Source organism: Vipera berus (genome assembly GCF_964194415.1).
Source record: "Vipera berus genome assembly, chromosome: 2".
NCBI classification, from domain to species: Eukaryota; Metazoa; Chordata; class Lepidosauria; order Squamata; family Viperidae; genus Vipera; species Vipera berus.
Window position 1 is genome coordinate 193,315,391 of NC_138203.1, and position 19,482 is coordinate 193,334,872.

Consider the following 19,482-nt stretch of genomic DNA (forward strand, 5'->3'; position numbering starts at 1 on the left):
GGACTAGAATAGGATCTGGAGTGATTTAAACCCCCTCCCCCGTGTATTCAGTTGTACCCAATCTGTACGTAAGACAGACCGTACCCACCGGTGATGCTAGCAAAAAATTTCCCAAGGTAGACAAAAGACCGCTAGTTTAGGAGAAATTTCTTTAGGTAAATGGAAGGTTCTCTCGTCTCGTGTGACAAGCAAACTGAATTAGTGCGAAGAGCAAAGGCGCGACCTGGGGGTGTAGGTTGCGAAGATCCAATTTCGAACGAGACAGAGCACATGGTGGCAAGAGGATCCTCAAGCATTCGCAATCTGCTCGTGTTGCTCCGGACAGGGAAAGACAGCCGAGATTTCATTTGAGATCCACTTGAGGTTTTTGGGTCCGATACAGAAGAAGACTCTAAATTGGGAAACGCGCGCGCAACAATGCTCATGCACGCTTAGGTTGATCGCAGCAGCCTTGGCTACGTCCTTTTGATGATCTGGCTTCATTTTCTTTAACAACTTAGTTGGCAGCACGAGCCGTTTATAACTGCCTAGAACTCCTGCTCCCTTCCCTGATAGGGGGGGTGGGTGGGAGCGTTTGTGCCTTTTTTGCTGAATGGAAAAATAAAGATGGAACATGTTCAAACGGGGAAAAAAAAGAGAGTTGGTTTGCTCCACATTCAACCGTCTCCATCCCCGATCTTGCCGCGCTGCCGGTCACGAGATTTCAGTTTGCAGGCCTGCGGATTATTGGGGAGGGGGGGGTGACAGGAACTGATGAAACCCTTTCTTCTGTAACTCCACCGCAGTCGTTGCATCATCTCTGTTTTATACTGACGGATTTGCTTTTTTAAAAAAAACCCCCCACAAAACTCCTGCCCTCTCCCCCCCCCCCGGTCCGCATGGAACCCGAAGCGACTGAAACCTAAAGGACGACGAAGCGGTTCCCACCTCGGATTCTCACCGAAAGCAAGGCTTCCGGCTGAGTCATCCGGCGGCCGCTAACTGCAAACTTGATCGATACGATCGATTCGAATCGGGCCACCGACCGTCTCCCCGTTTGCTCAAGAGGAAGGCGGGAAAAGCAGGTGGCGGCGACGGGCTGCCAGGGGGCGCGCCTTTTTAACCCTCTCCCGCCTCCCGTGCGTTGAAGCTGCGGCAACCGACTTGGGAAATTTCATCAGAAACGCCACCAACTTCTTTGCCTCCGGCGCTGCACTTGCGAGGGAAAGGCGACGCGGACTTCCCGGGCCTGTCTGGCTAGCGCGGGCCAAGCTGCGAGCCGAAGAGGAGGAGAAAAGAGCCAGACGGTTCGGTCCCGGCGCTCTAGGTTAAGGGCCGGGCCAAGCTTACTTCCCGGAGGAGGAGGGGCGGCGCAGCGAGGAATGCCTTCAGCTGCTTACCGCCGCCGCGGCCGCGGTTCTCCTGTTCCCAGCTGTCAAAAGGCAGTTGAGAGAATCCACTCACACCTCCAGAAGCAAGCGGATTCTGGGAGGAAGACGTGACACTGCGCGGCAGAGCCATGGAGGTCCCTTCTTCAACTCTCTCTCTCTCTCTCTCCCCCCCCTCCGCCTCATCCAGCGCCAGGCAGCAAGCCGCCTCCCGTACAAAGCATCACAAAGTTTCTTTGTTAAGATTTTTCCAGGCCCTGCGTTGTGGGGAGAGAGAGAGAGAGAGAGAGAAGAGGGGAGGGTAATTCGGGAAGATTATTGTGGGCTTTGGCTTTTTATTTAGGATGGATCCTGTGTCGTGCCTTCCAAGAGTTTCCTTGCCTTTCATCGCAAAGACTTCTCAAGGACGATTTAAAGCCAAAAATAATTATCGTATGCCACAAGCCAGACACTCAACAGTAGCAGTTTAAAACAATAGACAAAAGCCTGTAGAGTGCAACCGTTTAATTAAAAGTGAGCCTGGGATAGAATTGTTAAGGTACTTCTGAATGCTAGTAAAGATGCATTTTGCACTGGGAGAGGGGATATTCCAAAAAAAAAAAAACCCATTGGGCTGCCACCACTTAAAAAGTCCTGTGTTCACCAGATTAACATGCCACCGTATCCTAATATAGTCCCCCAGTTACAGGTATGGATGACTGAACTGAAAAAAAGGATTATTTTGAGAAAAAATGGAGGATTTACAGAGAAGAGAAGGTGAAGTTTACTGTTGATACCCATTGGTAGTTTACTCTGCTAAGTATACTTAGTTTTGGATTCATTTACGACTCAAGTGTTTTCATCTGCTTAACTGACAACACAATAAAAGAACTTGCCTTACTACTGAATTAAAATGCTGTTGAGTGGGCACCAAACAATGCTAGCGTGAAATTGTGAACTCATGTCCTTTGGTCACTGCCCCTGACAAGCAGTACCTGGGATTCCACTGATAACATCCACCACCATCAAGGCGATTTCTAACTTTGTTGCCATACCCTTTCAACACAGGATGGCTCCTGGCTATTCCCATGCTTTCAGTTCAGCTCTGTTTCTTTCTGGGCCTTTGCCCACTACTGATAAAGGGTATTCCTCTTACATGTCTGTGTACAAACATGCCCTGACAATGTATTTTTCCTTTCCTGTCTCCTGATGCTGCTTTGATCTGACGTGAAATGGTTTTAAGTTGTCTAGCTATAACTGATGTTAAAATAATGGTTTTCCCCTCAAGCATCTAACAGTAGCCATAATTTGTCTAAAATCTTTTATACTTCACCATTTGGGGGATTAAGTCAGGTAATGAGTAGTGGATGGAATCAAAACAGCTGATTGTGGCTGTTTCAGGCTAACTTGGAGTGCTCCTTCTTAACTTTTCCCCCTGATTAACCTCATGTAGTGGACTCTCCAAAAGGTAAACCCCATGCTGACAACCTGTCAGAGTTGTGTGATAACGCCAGAGTGCTTCAGTGCACAAGAACTGTGAGTACTTAACTCTGCGGCCCTTCCTGGTTTTGTGCAGGCCTAAAAGAACAAAGGAGTGCAATGACTGGACAGCCCACCCTGCCCCTTTGCCTCTGAAGGATAAAACAGAGAGAAATTCAGAATCTAGTATTTATTGTCTTTGTAAAGGAAAAAAAAATGAAGTAGAGAAGAATCTTAAAGTAGTGCTTGGGATTGATTTCACAATTCCAGTATTATTTTTATCCACCTTATATCCCGACAAGATGGGTATAGGAGGATGGACACAGGAAAGAGTCCTGGAGGGAAGATTCTGCTGCAGTGCTATGATTGGCAGATTTTCTGGCTGGCTGGCAGGCTACATACAGAACAGAGGAAAGTAAACAGGAGGAGAATCAACCCAAACTGTAGCTGTGCTTATTGTATGCTGTGCACACATACAACTTTGGGATAGCACCATTCAGTAGTGAGTTACAACAGACACAGTAGAGGCAAAATAGAGATTGGCAGGCAGCAAATTTCATGCTGTTCCTCTCCCCCCCCCCCCCAACTCAAGAATGAATGGGTAGTACTTTAATTCAGGAACATTGAAAGGCTCTAAACTATCATTAGCTATACTGGAATAATAGTGTTTTTTTTAACCTTTCAGCCAATGCCACCTTATAGCTTTATCATTTTCAAAATGTTAATGCTTTGTCACCTTTTATTTATGTGGAAATAATCTCTTGCCTTTCTTCTAGGAGCTGAAGACTTGGGAGTGCATCCAAAATACTACTGTCATTCCAATGGAGCAATTGACAATGTAGAGTCTTTCTCCACTACTGAACTTCAAGCCATCCCTCTGTAAATCATCACAATAAAACCATCAAATTCTGTCCTTTCCCTACTGCATTTCTTCAGAGTCACTGCTAAATGGTGAGTACACCGTTGTAATAGCTAAGTGATTGGTTTTCCTGATTGACTTTGATATACTCCCTTTTAAGTACTTGTATAACACCACAGAGCAGGAAAACATCAGCCAATTGGGGCACCATGGCAGAAATAGGAGTTAACCACCTCCTGTTCAAGGTGGAGAGTGGCAAAACTTAACAGGTTTTGCACACCTGGAGTCTAATCTTGGATGACGGAATAAGGAAGAAAATACCTTGATGCCAGTATAGTTGATTGTGACTCAAGACTGTTTCCCTTACTAGCTGTAGAGAAAATAAAGGCAACATTGAGTTTTCTCTCTTGAAGTGTTTGCCTCCCATTGATGAGCTGGCAGCAAACTATACAAGGATGAAATTTGTTCCTTCCTCATGTTGATCCCTATCCTGCCTCTACTACTTTTGTTCTCTGTTATTCCCAATCCCAGTCTGATAGGAGGTCTTACTTATTTTTTATGTTTAAATTCTACCTTTTTGTTGGAGCTAGGGTGACCCTTTGCAGCTGGATAAACTCTGAAACCCAGTCTCATCTTCTGCTTTCCATGTTTTTGAAGTGCTTTTTTTAACTCTGAAAATTCTGTTTGCTCCTCAACCTCTTCCATTGCTTGAATGTTGATTTGAGGTTGTGGGTGATCCAGGGCTGATTCAAATGGGAAGAAGCAGCACATGGCAAAGGCTTCCAAAGACCAGGTGAGCTACAAATTGCAGGTAAGATGGTATATGTTTAAATGTCTATGCATCAAAAAATCCCCAAGTAATTAAAAAGACACAGGGCACATGGGAGGCTAGGATGCCACAGAAAAAGATGATGCAATGATATGCAAATTCTTCCCTTGCACTGTCTTATGGTCACTGCATTCTGTGGGGAACCATTGTAACATGAAGTACTCATAGGATCAGAAATAGTGCATTGCAAGAAGTTATGGCTTTATGTGCTTTTAGGGGAGAGAGACTTCCTTCCAGTTCCTGAAGCACCCAAATTATTGTGAATCTCTTAACAGCAGATTTCATAACCCAGGCCAGGATGTGCTTTCTATTCTAGAAGCTGTGGAAGGAGTAGTCAAATGGAGCAAAATGGACACGCGAGACGTATCCATTCAAAAACTGCAAACTGTAGCTAGCTAGGTTCTCATCTATCGCTTTTGCTTTTCTTTTAGTGATGCCTTAGATCTAAGAATTCCTTTTGTCCCAGAGATCTTGCATATCTCATCCTAAATGAATGCTGAAAGTACCCTAATGCAGTGCATGATGTTCTAGCAAACTGGTGTTCCCCAGGGTGCTTTTATTCTTGGACATTATTGTAGTTATTTCAGCAGTAAGAATCACATAGGTCAGATAGCAAAGCTAAAGCAATCTTTTTTGGGGGGGGGGTTGTGTGCGGGTGTGTTGTAATACATATGAAACACTTCTAATGACTGACATATTAGAATAGAATCAGGAGAACACAAGCCTAAGTGTTTCTTAAGAATTAGACCATGGGGGAAGTCTCGCAATGTACCAAACTGTAAACTATGGTATACAAATACCATAATGGCAGATTCTTAGATAACGTGAAATCCCAAACCTTACAAACCTCGTTAAGATTTAATTCAGCATAGAACAAAACTACTGGAGAGTGTCACATATAAATTAGTAACTCTAAAGGTAAATGAGAGCTTTATAGCAAAGAAACAGGATACATTTTTACGTGCTGCATTTCTTGACTCCATTTATAGGAAGGGAGAATGCAAGTACGGTAATATTCATCAGAAAGCAATCTAGAACTAAGGAGAAGTTTCCTGACAATTAGAACAATTAACCAGTGGAACAACCTGCCTCCAGAAGCTGTGAATGCTCCAACACTGGAAGTTTTTAAGAAGAGACTGCACAGCCATTTGTCTGAAATGGTATAGACAGAGTTTCCTGCCTGAGCAGGGGGTTGGATTAGAAGACCTCCAAGGTCCCTTGCAACTTTATTATTATTATTAGGAACACCTGTATATCACTCAGGTCAGAAAAAAGTTTTTGGGACACGTTTGGACATATTATCCTTTAAGGCAGGGGTGTCAAACTGCCGGCCCACGGGCCGGACGCATCACAACAAAACCGCGCCCACCCCATTGCCGGCAATGGGAAAAAAGTTCTGATATGTCACATGACGTCGTGAGTTTGACATGTCTGGTTTAAGGGGACTTACCCACTTGGGCACTGCGGTGCTTCAGATGCAATACAGCTAGTCCTCAACATGAAACTACAATTGAGACCAGAATTTCTGTTCCTAAACAAGGTGGTTGTAAAGTGATTGCATTCAATTTTGTGGCCATTATTTTGCCATGGTTGTTAAGCGAATCACTGCAATTGTTAAGTAAATTGCACGGTTGTTAAGTGAATCTTTCTTCCCCCATTGACTTTCTTGTTGGAAGCTGGGTGGGAAGCTTGCAAATAGTGATCTCATGACTTGGGGGGGGGTCACTGCCACCATCATTAACTACTGATTGCCAAGCGGCCAGATTTGATCATGTGACCATGGAGATGCTATTATAGTCGTAAGTACAAGGATCGGTTCCAAGTTACTTTTTTTCAGTGCCTTTGTAACTTTTGAATGGTTGCTAAATGAATGATTGTAATTTGAGGACTACCTGTTCCAGAAAAATGCTTTGGAGAGGTAGGAGCAAAAACACAGCACCTCTTCACAACTCTTTTGTTGAGATCACATACTGTAGCTGTACCTGGCAGCTGTTTTAAAGAGATGCCAACAAGTATTACATTTGCACTGCTGTGTGCTCTGAAGCATTTTTCTGGAATCAGATCCAAGCCATTTGCATAGCTCTGTTGTGTACTAGGTAATGTACAGTATGTGAAAAGTATGCATTAGATTAGATTGTTAAATGAAACAATAATGATCTGGCCTGTGTTTTTAAAAATGGTTATAATTACCAGGGTTTATTAAGAGCAGAAAGACTCTCAACATTTTAAAAATTATTATAATTGGAGTCAGAAATGTTGCATCAGATTTCAAATCTTGTGTTTAAACTCCTGAAGGTGGAACATGGATAGGTGTCAGGAACATGATATACAGAATAGTTCTTGGTTAAGAGGACAAGAATTAAACTTAGAGCTGGTAACACAAGTAGAATAAGAACAGAGTTTTCAGAACATTTGAAGCATAATTATTAATGTATTGCTTTAATTTGTAAACTAATTATGTGGATTTCTTAAGTTTGCCAAATGATTTTCTTGTTCACTTCCTCTCTTATCCTAGTAGCTGTATCCTTCTCACTGAAGTTCCAATAATAATTATTGATATTTTCAATTTACTGCTGGGCAAGACATCTTTGAATATTCCAAAGATTAAATATGCCTGCTGTTTTTGGAGATTTTGGAGCAGAGAATTAAATTGCTTCTTCAAAACTAAGATGTGATGGCATATGGTAGGACTTTGCTCAAATCTTGTAATATTTATCCATTCTAAATGAGTGCTTGTGAGAGACTGTGCTTAGCCTCATATTTTTGTAGAGTTCAATTGTCTCTCTTTCCCCCTTGTTCTCCACCTGTGAGTCATCACAAAACAACACTAGCATAAAATTAGCTGTCCCCACTGCCAACCTCTATCTTTTCTATTTTGGGTCTGTTCAGAGTAATTGCAAAATATTTTTGTCTCCTGTGGATATGCCACTTGTGATAGTTGTGGTGATTGGATGTCTCTGATTTTGCTGAAGCTCCCATTTCAGTATCACACCAATCAGCAGGGAAAACATCCACCAATCACAGCACTACACCAGTTGGAGAAGGAATGAGAAAAGTTTGACTTCAGAGTAAAGATCTGAATGTTTTGTTATTTGTGATAAGAAGAAAGTGGGAGATAAGGACCGATTCCTCCCATCCTTCTTTGCTATATTAATTGGTGGAGGTCTGCTGTTTTCTCTATCTGGAATTCTGGAGAGATATTGGGGGTAAAAAAAGGCATTGGAGACATAATGGATCTGGAAGAAATTCAGAAAACAAAGTACTAATAGTGCAATGGTTAGGAGAGAAATAATATAGTGAATGCTGGCTAGAGAGGAGGAAAATGTGCAGACTGATACACCCTAAAACATTTCTGTTCACCCTAAGAACTTGTCAGCTGATCTCTCCAAATCTGAGGAAGGCAAAATGTGACAGGTTTTATATACTTTCATCCTGTCCTTGGATGGTACTACAATAAGGAAGGAAATGCTTTTGTATCAGTTTAGCTAATCCAATCACCACAGCCTATTTCATACATCAGCTATGGATAGATTAAAGAAATTGATGAACAAACCATGAAGGGCTTTAAACGTGAGAACCAACATCTTGAATTGCACTCTGAAGGTGATTAAGTCATGAATGACAGTAATGCCTGCTTTTCCAAGAAAGTTTGCAATGGGTATAACTGATGGAGCTACGCAATTTTTTCACCATAGTTCTCACCTGTTGTTCAAGTAGCAGCCCCAAATTGAGAAACTACTCTCCTCAGAGGTGTGTAACCACATTTAGAGTTAATCATAGAATCTTGCTGGAATTGGGTTTTGGAATCCACAAGTACTCTGCCTTGTCAGAATTGTGTTTCAACCTGTTTGCCCCTATTCCAAGAGAGGTGTAGAATTAGATATCATCATCTTACTGATGAAACCTGACTCCAGGCAAATGGATGATCTCATCCAGCAATTTCAAGTAGATCTTGAATAGGAGTGGGGAAAAGTGTTGAACCCACTTGAGGGGCCTAGGACTATCCTGTACCATCACCAGCTGGAGCTGTCCCTTAAGGAAGGAGGACTACTCTGTTCCTATTCCTAACTATTGGTGACAGCTAAGAAGATAATCATGATTGATGGCACTGAAAGCTGCTGAGAAATTGAATAGTGCCAGGAGATTCACAGTAGCTCTATCTTTGATCCGGCCAAAGATCATCAACAAGAGTGTTCACTGCTGTCTCTGTATTGAAGCTAAATCTGTTCTTTTTCCTCTATGGCAAAACTTCTCTATGGAGAGAAATTGGTGTCAGAAATGGGGCAGAGGAAGCTGGTATATAAAAGGAACTCAGGATACAAAGGAGTAATGGAGAGTGTAGAAGCTGGAAGAGAAATGATTAGTGATGAGATGTAAGAGACCATGCCTTCATCACCTGAAACATTCAAAGCACAAATTTGATTCCATGTACAACAGGTCATCTGGTCTTATTTTCAAGAGAATGGCTGACAAAGCATTTCAACTTCAAGGGGGACGTAATTTTTACAATGGTAAAGTTAAGGATAACTGAAGGCTGTCCTACTCATTGGCTGGGATGAGATAGGAGCAATGTCTTGGAATCTCATGATTTTCCATGGCTAAGTGGAACTAAAGAAGACTTTTCCCCCTTTCTTTCTCTTTGTTTATGATGAATGTTACTACTACTACTACTACAATCATAACAATTAAATATTGAATATTATTCAGGAATGGTTCATTAACACTTCTGAAAATGTTGAGTCCTCATATTTTTTTTTCCTTTATTTATTTCTTCTGAAATCTTGACATGGTCCATGTTTGTATTTTATTATTAATAGGAATTTTTGACATTTCTACTCTACTTTTGTATTTTAAGTGGCTTACGAACAGTAGAGCAGCAATGTGCGAGAATAAAATAGCATCTGAAGCAATTTAGTTCACAATGTGATTAAAAAGCATCTTGGGAAACCCTTAAGGAAAAAGCTGTATCTCAGAAAAGCCTTCTAAAATAAATCACATCTTCTGATTAGGTAAATGAGGACAGCATGTGCCTAGGTAGACATTTCTTGGGAGCCCATCATGGATTTATTACTTCAAAAATTATCTTGTAATGCCCATTTACTATATATCTTATAGCAGGGGTGTCAAATTCAATTTCATTGAGGGCCGTATCAGCATTGTGGTTGCCCTCAGGGGGCCGGGTGGGTATGGCCAGGGTGGGCGTGGCCTACTGGGTGGGCGTGGCTAGAGTGCATATGGCCTACTGGGTGGGCATGGCCAGCTCTACATCGTTCGCATCAAGGGTGCCTATGGGGGCCTGGGCAGGAGTGGGACAGATCTGAGGGTCTCTGGCAGAAGGAGGGTCTCTGGGCCAGGGCCAAGGCAGTGGGGGCCATTGTTTCCAGGTTGGCTTCGTGGGCTACATGAAACCACTTTGTGGGCCGGATCCGGCCCCCGGGCCTTGTGTTTGACATGTCTGTCTTATAGGAAGGGAGCAAACTCAGAATAATTAAGGAAATCTTATGTACTGTTGTTGAGATATTGAGGTTAGTTAAACAGCTATAATAACATCTGAAACATACTGCAGTTGGTAAAGATGTTAAAAGATTAATAAGTTTCAATTTTCTGACTCTTTGAATAACTAGGGTTTTTCCCCCAAAAGAAAGCCCAAATAAAGAACATTATTATTTTATTCATAAAAGTACTTGGTGACCAAAACAAGATTTAGTTTTGCCAGAAAAGAGTACAATATGTGGGCGGCGGAAATCTGAGATATGGTGATCCTGCTCATCAGTTTAACATTCCTAGAATTTAATTATCATTTGACAAGTATGATTTATCTCTGTTTTAAAATTTGTAGTGTTTTTTCTTTTGTCATGGCTTGAATTAGCATGTAATAATGCAAATAACATTACAGAATGTTATTCAGTCTTTAATTTACATTTCTTGTGACATAAGCAAATCCCTTGTTCTGAAATGTCGACTCAGTGAAAGGTGATGATATCCAGTCTTATGCCGTGTCCTCGCTTGACTCCACCATGGTGCAAATCTGCCCTGATGACCTTGATCTTCTCTTTTGCTCATGCAATAGTATCTTAATCTCATCTTGGCCCTTGAGTGGAACTGCCTTACAGCTCTTCGTTACTTATTCCTCCCAGCTCCTGATCTGGGTGGAGATTTGCCCAGTTCCCACTGCCCATTTTAGGTTGCTACAGACACAATTCCTCCCTCCAGTCATTAGCACTGCCTTCTGTGGCCATTTTGGCTTAGGAAGCAGAAGAGAGTGTACAGTTGGTACATGACACCTGCCACATAATGCCTGATTGGCATTGATATTCATTTACAAGTTTTTACTGCCCTTGTAGTCATTATCATGTGGCTGAGAGGCATAATAATACAAGGGTCAGAAGGATGCTGACCTTCTCTTATTGTGCCAATAATGTGTCTTAGCACTCTTCTTTTCCCAGGATTTGTTTCCTTAGTTTCCTAGTTGTTTCCATGAACAACTTCTCTCATTGTTACTTGAAACCAGGAACCCATCTGTGTTCATGGCAAAAGCTTGTGTAAGGGAAATGCAGAACATTCTGGGTACAATTACATAACCCTTCACTTTTGTACTTCAGTGGTGGTTAAGACTTCATTCACGTCTCCTAGGCATTTAAGGATGAGCGAAATGATTTCCTGTGTCAAAATCAAAGGAATGTTGACCAAAGGAATGGCTTTTGTAGTTGTTGGTGGGGTGTCAAGCTCCTGAGGCCATATTGCATTGCAACATTTTTGATGATTTGCACTAAAAGGGGAAGGCAATAGATCAGTCTGAGGCAGATGTAAATCCAATCAATCAGGACATGAATTCTAGGGCCTGGGCTGGGCACTACTAGTGAAAATAGGTGAGCTTCTATGTTAATTATGACCACAACCTTTCCATTTGTTTCTAACATCTATTTCTTCTTAATTTCTTTCCATCTTCTGGAACAAAATTGAAGAATTTCCTCCTCTATACGAAAGTCCTTGAGATACTGTAGTGAAGCTAGCTATCCTTCCCAATGCCTTTAAATGCTCTTCATAAGTTTTTTCCTTCCAAGTCCCTTATCATCTGAGTTGTCCTGTTCCAGACATACTTTAATTTATTATTAATATTCCTAAAAAGTGACACCCAGTATGGGACATAAAATTCTAAGTGAAGTCTGACAAATGCAGAGAGAAGTGATGATTTATCTCAATTTTGATATTACATACCCGCTGTTGCAGTGCAGCACTACACAATTTTTTTTAGTTGCATCACCTGTTGCTTCATGTTTAGTTTGTGATCCATCAAGTTACCCTGATGTGCATATTACTCCTCCCATTCAATAGTCATGCCTTTGATTTTTTTCCACTAAAATGTAGGACTTTGCATTTATTCCTATTGACATTCATCTTGCTGGTTTTTTCACAGTGATCTAGCTTATAAAGAGCTTTCTGAAACTGTCCTTGTGAGTTTTTTTTTGCTGTCCCCTTATCATTGTGTCACCTGAAGATTTGATAATCATATTTTAACCCATCGCCCCAGTCTTTTATAAATAAGTTGTACAGTATGGAGCTAAGAATGGAGCACTCTAGTATCCTGTTCAATATTTTCCTCTGGCTTGATGTGTACCTGTTGGATGCATTTATTCTACCAGTTCTGTTCCCATCTACAGATAATATAGTCAGGCCCACATTTTGTCATCTTTTTAACTAAAATCTTCAAGGGAGATTTTGTTAAAACGCTTTGCTAAAATCAAGATACACATTGCCCACTACATTCCCATGGTTAAATAAACAGGTTTATTGGGCATGATTTATTTTTGATAAACCAATGCTGGCTCCTGTCAGGTACTGCATTATTTTCTAAATTTCCATAAGTGGGTTGCTCATTTTTTTAATATAGAATTTTGCCCAGTATCACACTCCAGCTGATTTTTACATAGTTGTATGGGTCCTCCCCTCTCCCCCTTTTGAAGATATGAACAACATTGTTCAGTCCTTGAACTATTACAATTAAAGATCATAGAAAGGCTCTGAGATGACATTTACATTTCTTGGTTGTAATTGGAGAGGTAGGGTGTTGTGTATTTACTAATTGTTATTACATTAAGTTAAACAATAGTTTACAGGGCTGAGGTAAAACCGCGGCAGCTTTTGACAGCTGTCAAAAGCTGCCGGACGAAACCGCGCAAGCGCCAACCACTGACAGTTCAACACGCGCTACAGATGACAGCTCCGAGCTGTCAAAACCGGACGAACCCGATTGGCGGCGACCACGGCGCGGGAGCAGACTCACCCCTGATTGGTCAATCCGCCGGCAGCTGTCAGTATAAATAGATGTCATGTTCCCTTGTTCTTTGCCTGGTTCAGAATAAAAAGTTAAACTGTTAACTTGCTGTCTCGCCTGCTTCTTAACTAAAGCACTGGCGACGAGGATGGGATGCTGCTTGCTTAGCTGAAGTCACTACCTAAGCATAGGGTGATCCTCTTGACCAGCTTGTTTCAGTGTGATTACAGGCCAATGACCATTTCTATAGATAGAGGGAAGATAGAACGGTTTTGAAGAGCAGGAGGAGGAGCTTACCAGCAAGACAACAAGATCAGATAAGAAGGAGCTGAGCCTTGGCCAAGGAAGTAAAGTAAACTGAAGAAATGTCTCAAATAAGCCCCTCAGATGAAGTTCATATATAGGGAGAAGCACATTCAGATTTGCAAGATTCTGTTACTATAGCAGTTACAATAAAAGTAGTACTGACCAACATGCCATTGGCTTTTTAGTCTAGTTTATCTTGTAAGGCTGACAGTTTCTTAAGGGCAAAAGTGCATCATATTATCCAGTCCATTCAGAAGGCAACCTTCACCCATCTTTTCTCTGTTTCCTGACTTGTGCTGGATCAAGTAATGCTATCTAATTTACTGTAACTGCTGAACTTCATTTAATCATAGGCAAATAACTCCATTCCAGATGACTTTGTGGGCAGTGGCCAGAACGTCTCCTCCCTTGTGGCCACTGATTAATAATGTTTTTCCTGCTGGCTCGTCATTCACTGAAGGAGAACAGCAGCAAACCCAGAAAAACAAAACAAAACCCTCACATGTAAGGAGTGGCACACTCACAAATTAGAAAGGACAGTGCCATTTGGTGGTATTGATTTAGATCACATGCAACAGAGGGAGGATAAGAATTGTCAATCCATACAGCAAATTTTATGCTGGTGTTGTTTTCTGTTGACTCAAGATAGGAAATAGTGTGTCTACTCAAAGATGGGAAAGGCCCTTAGTAAACTTTGTTCTGAAATTATTTTCAGGTTTAAAAGAAAGCCAAGTTGTAGTTGTATATGCATGTTTTGAAAGCTTGAGTCATACTGTCAAATATTTTACTTCTTCAAATAACACATGATTAAACTACATAAATCTTTATCAGAGGCTATAATGACAGATACCATGTTAGCTGACTTTCCAAGAGTGTTAGGGAAATTCATAGAGATAAGGTTAACAGAATGGCTATGAATCAGAATCAGTACACACTACTTGTAAGATTAGAGGCCCTAGGCTTTACATTCAGCTACTGGGGGGCTTACATAAAAGGGGACTTATTGTGTCCATATCCTGGTGCTAGATTCAGTATCAAGTGGGTCTTTGCCTGATCCAGGAAGAATTTTTGTTTTGTGGTTGGTTCTTAATTTTGAATCCCTTTTTCTGAATCTTCATAGCCTTGTATATAGATCTACGAGAGGCTGAGAAGAAAAGGTCAGCTTTATCTATGACATAAAGCAAAGTCCAGTACCTTCCCTTTGAAACCCTATGATAAATACTGTAATTGTTTAGGTGTAATATAAATAGGATTAAGTATCCTCCTTCCCTCCCTCTCCTTCCCTCTCTCTCTCTCCTCCCCCCAATATCTGCTTCTACAAGGATTATTTCAGATGGTTTGCTATTTTCATATCCTTTTCTTTCCATTTTGAAACTAATTATTAATAATTGTAATATTTGTAAATAATTATTTGCAATAAACAACCCTTGCTATGGAGAAAAAAAGCAGAAGGAATGATATTTAAAGTGATTTGGGATACTTTTTCCCCCCACTCTCCAGTTGGCTTATATTTGAAAAATTACCTCAGGCAGGAGTAATTTTCTGAATTTATATTAAGGCCTAGTCATTTGATAAAATATGAAAGATATGAAAGATTTGCCTAATATTTTTCATGTATATTTAGCACAGTAGGAAATTGCACTGAGGTATTTTAAAAACAGGTTATTTACCCATGTAATCAATGGCTTTTTATCTGAGAAGTGAATGCTTGGTGTTTCTACTTAGCCTGAAAAGAAAGAAGTAAGGATGGGAGGGAATGTACAGATTGTACCAGAGCTATTTTAAGGACAGCTTCTACAGACCCAAAACAAAGCAAAGATTATCTGTGTCCATAATAGCAACCTCTTTACTCCTGAACTTTTGTTCAGATGGCAAAAACAAAACAAAACATTTTTGCCTTCAAGTCAGAGAACAGATCATATGAGTATGTGCATTTTTAATGATAAAAATGATGGAAATAACTTCAGTGAGGATCTTTTGCATAACTTAGCTCTTGTTCTATTGAAATACCGTAATTTCTGGTCAGAGAACGGTGATATGCTGTCTTGCTTCTGGTTGCTGCCCTGTGAGTAGCAAAATTAATTATTTTAATTGTTGAGAGAAAATATTTTAAGAGTATTGAATAGCCAGTAAACAGTTAAGGGCAGATGTTGCCTGTCCATCTTCCGAAATGACAGGTATCTCCTGAGGTTCTTACCAAAGTTTGATCAAGGCTAGTCTGTTCACATAAACCACCTTTCCCCAAAGTAGAAATAATCTGCATTTTTAGGTTGGGGGACATTAGTGTCACGAGGTCAAGTGTTACCAGTGTGTTCTGGTGCCAGTTTAAATGGCAAGCAAGGAAAGGATCTTGGTTAGGTTCACAACGTTTAGAAAATAAATAGATTCTTCCTGGATGTTGAAGACTAACTGCTATTCTGCAACATGAAGTCAATTATTCCCTCCAAAAGTTCAACAGATGAATGATGAGCAAAGAAAAAAGTAGATATATTTACATATAGGTGGAAGTACCATGGAAGGAAAAAAACCCCAGTTTAACATTAAATTTGCATATTTGACATGCATAACTTTGTATGCCGGTGATTAATTTCCAGAAAAACTAGGTAGCAACTCACCACTGCTTAACTGACTAATGTTTTCACAGTAGATTAGGTGTAGTTAGTCTTTTAAACTTGTGGATCCTCAAACACAATTCTTTATAGGGGTTTATCCAGATCATCACTGGGCATCTGGAAAGTAAAAAAAAAATGCTTGATTTTTAAAAGGCAAACAGATTATCTTGATCTGAGCCATGCTCTTTAGTCTCACCAAGTGGTCTTTATCAACCTCATCTTATCTTGGGTTTCTTTTTTGGGGGGGAATAGGTGGGTGAACCCATTTCCAAATACAGAGATGCAACAATTATCATGTTCATTTACTAAATATAATCTCAGCATTCACCAAGTGAGTGGGAGTGGGAGACAGAGTTGTTGTAAACATCAGAGCCAAAAGTTTGATACTGCAGCATTACAGTTAACTGTTTATTGATTTATTTAAAGACCAAAGCATAATTTTAAAAAGTCAAATTCCTATGTGTTGATAACCATTATATTGCCGTTCCCTGATCCTGATCCTAGATTTGAAAATGTTAAATGGTTTTAATGTCTGCTGTACAGATTCAGAATATTGTTCCTAAGATATTTTTATTGGATCAGTTTGATATTATAAAAAGTTAGGCAAACTTCCCCAACCTAGGTTCTTTTCAGATATGTGGTTTTCAGTTTCCAGAATTCCCCAGCCAATGTGGTCATTTCTCAGAATTCTGGGAGTTGAAGTCAGGGCATCTGGAAGATGCTGTGTGCATGGGATTTTACAGGGGGCAAAAGATGAAATTGATGTCACAGTACAATCTCCCACATTGCACATTGTAATGCTTGTTTTATTATTCTGACATCAAGTTCTGCAGATGCCTTGGCTGTTTATCTATCATAAAATGACCTGAGGCTTTTAGTTAAGCAACGATATCTTAAGTTAATGTACAGTAAATAAAAGTATAAATTGCTTACTGCTTTTCTTAGAAGTCTGCATTCGACAGATAGTTCCTGCTACCGTCCTTCCTTGCCATTATAAGTTATAGGTACTTGCTCCAATTCAGAGATGAAAACCAAATTATTATATAACTCAGAGGTCCGAGTAAGTTATCAGTCATCTCAATACCATATCTAGACTCTCTAATGTTCAGATTTCTGAATCAGACTGTACAGTGAGTTTGAAGTTGACTGGAAGAACCCACATTTCATTCAGCCTATCAAGAAGAAATTGATCCTGAAGTCTCAAGGAATCACGTTTGTGCTGTACAAGGAGAGGCCCACAGTACCAGAACAGAAGAAAGAGTTGTTGTTAGTTGCGAAGTTGTGTCCGACCCATCGCGACCCTATGGACAACGTTCCTCCAGGTTTTCCTGTCCTCTACCATCTTCTGGAGTCCATTTAAGCTCACGCCTACTGCTTTCAGTAAGAAAGAGTTGAGGTTGCTACAAATGACAGAGTCGCTTGGATGATTTTTCTTACAGTGAGTGAGCGAGCCCACTTAAGGGTTTTAGCTGAAGCTTCATTTTAAAACCTGTCTCAGATCTACACTACATAAGAAAAGATCCACTGGCTTCAAATTGCATCAGAAAACTACACAACAAGCATCAGGAAGAAGATAGGAATTGAAATCCCTTTGAAAGGCAAAACAAATCCAAGAAAAAAGTGCTTTTGTTTAAAATTCATAGTCAGAAGTTACCATGCTGTGATACAGGCAGAACTGAAAGGGAAAGCAGATGTTGATTTCATAATAAATTACTTGCAGGATTGTAGTTTGTGTAAGGCTCAAGAACAAGATACCATTCTCATGAGCAGGGGGTTGACTTAGAATACCTCCAAGGTCCCTTTCAACTCTTTCTATTCTATTCTATTCTATTCTATTCTATTCTATTCTATTCTATTCTATTCTATTCTATTCTATTCTATTCTATTCTATTCTATTCTATTCTATTCTATTCTATTCTATTCTATTCTATTCTATTCTATTCCTATTCCTATTCCTATTCCTATTCCTATTCTATTCAGAATCTGCTTGTAAGGTGAGATGAAAATAAAGGAAATGCTTCATTGTAATGGTCTGGGTCATTTGCAACTCATTTTTTTTTAGGAGGGAGTCACGTTACACATGTTACTCTGCATTCCAAAGGTGATGACCACACATCTTGCCCAGTATAACACAGACCAAAAAGGAGTTAAAGTAATGAATGGGAGGATGTCGGTCACCAGATGTTATATGTTTTGATTCTGCCATAGCCTCTGACTTCATTAAAGAAAAAGAAATTCATTGAAATGGGTGAACATACTATAAATCGAATGTTTACTTGATGAATGGGCAAAACATCACCTCAGCTGGGTGAAGCTTTGTAAGATTCTATTATGTGGTAGGGAATGGAGAGGCGCTCAGTTTAATGATTAAAGATTCCTTCTTAATTCAGATTTGAAATAAGGTCTGCTGTTAGCAAATTATATCACAGAGAATGGATGGATCAGTATAAATAAAACCAGGGAAAACACATTGATAGGTGAATATATAAAATACAAATTTTGCAACTTGGTCATTGATGAATTAATGGACAAATTTACAGAATATGCAACATCAGTAAGCAAAAATTTGGAAGGAAACCTCAGGTATCATGTACATAGATCTGGGATGATTATATAGCAGGCAACATGTAAAGATTCCTGAAAGAGGATAAGATTGTGTGTGAAATCACAGTGATCTGTACCCCAGAACAGAATGGGATGGCAGAAAGGAACAATTGTTCCCTGAAGAAACATTGAAGTACATACTGCAAGATGCCACGTAAATATGGAGTGATGCAATTGACTACAGTGAACTATTTGCAGAACACGCTCTGCAGAAAATCCAAAAATGCTATTGCCCTATGAGCTTTGGCACAAAAGCAGTCCAGCCTATGGTACATAAAAGTATTTGCTTCTAAAGGGTACACATATGTGTCAAAAGTGAAAAACAAGGTGGCCTGCAGTTGTGAAGGATACTTATAATCTGCATGGGATATGGGATCCTAGATCCTGGGATATTAAAGTTTGCTATTTGTTTTATTTGATGAAAGTGGAAAAAAGAAGTTTCTTCAGGCAAACAATGAACAGAGAACCCAAGCTTTGAAAGAGGTCCTTATCACATACTAGGATCTTGATTGCCTGGTAGATCCAGATGGAAAAACAGGCATGGCAACCCAGATTTTTCAAGGTGTCCAATGAAGGCTGTCCTGCATTGCCAAGAAGGACATGGAAAAAATATTTACCACTAAAGGGGACAAATAGAGAAAGACTGCAGAAGTGGAGATTGAAGCAGATATGCAGCAAATATCACTGTGTGACACGCTGAAGAAGAGAGATTCAGTATCAGAAGAGATGCTGGCAGGTGAACGTTTATGATCTAAAATTCTTTTGAAGATTACACCCTGCTATAAATGTAAGACTCTGACAGCTATGATCACCATAGTCTTGCCCTTTTTCTGAATAATGATGCTTAAATGAAGCTTTTTTAGTACATTTTGTCATATCTCAGTAGAGTAACAGTTTTGTCATCTGTGTGTGTCTGTGTCTTCTTGCATTTTAAAGACAAAAGCATCAAGACAAATATTTTAATTATTGAGGACATTTCAATATATTTTTCAATTTGACTTTTGATCAGTTCCTAGCCTTAAAATATGAAGAACAGACAAGGATCCCCTTGAGCCAATTGACTGCCTTTTTAGCTGATAAAGATATCTTTAAATTTCCTGAGGGGACATTCTTCAACTATATGTGTTGTAGTTTGTTCTGGTGCACCACAGTCACATTGCTGACTCGGCCAT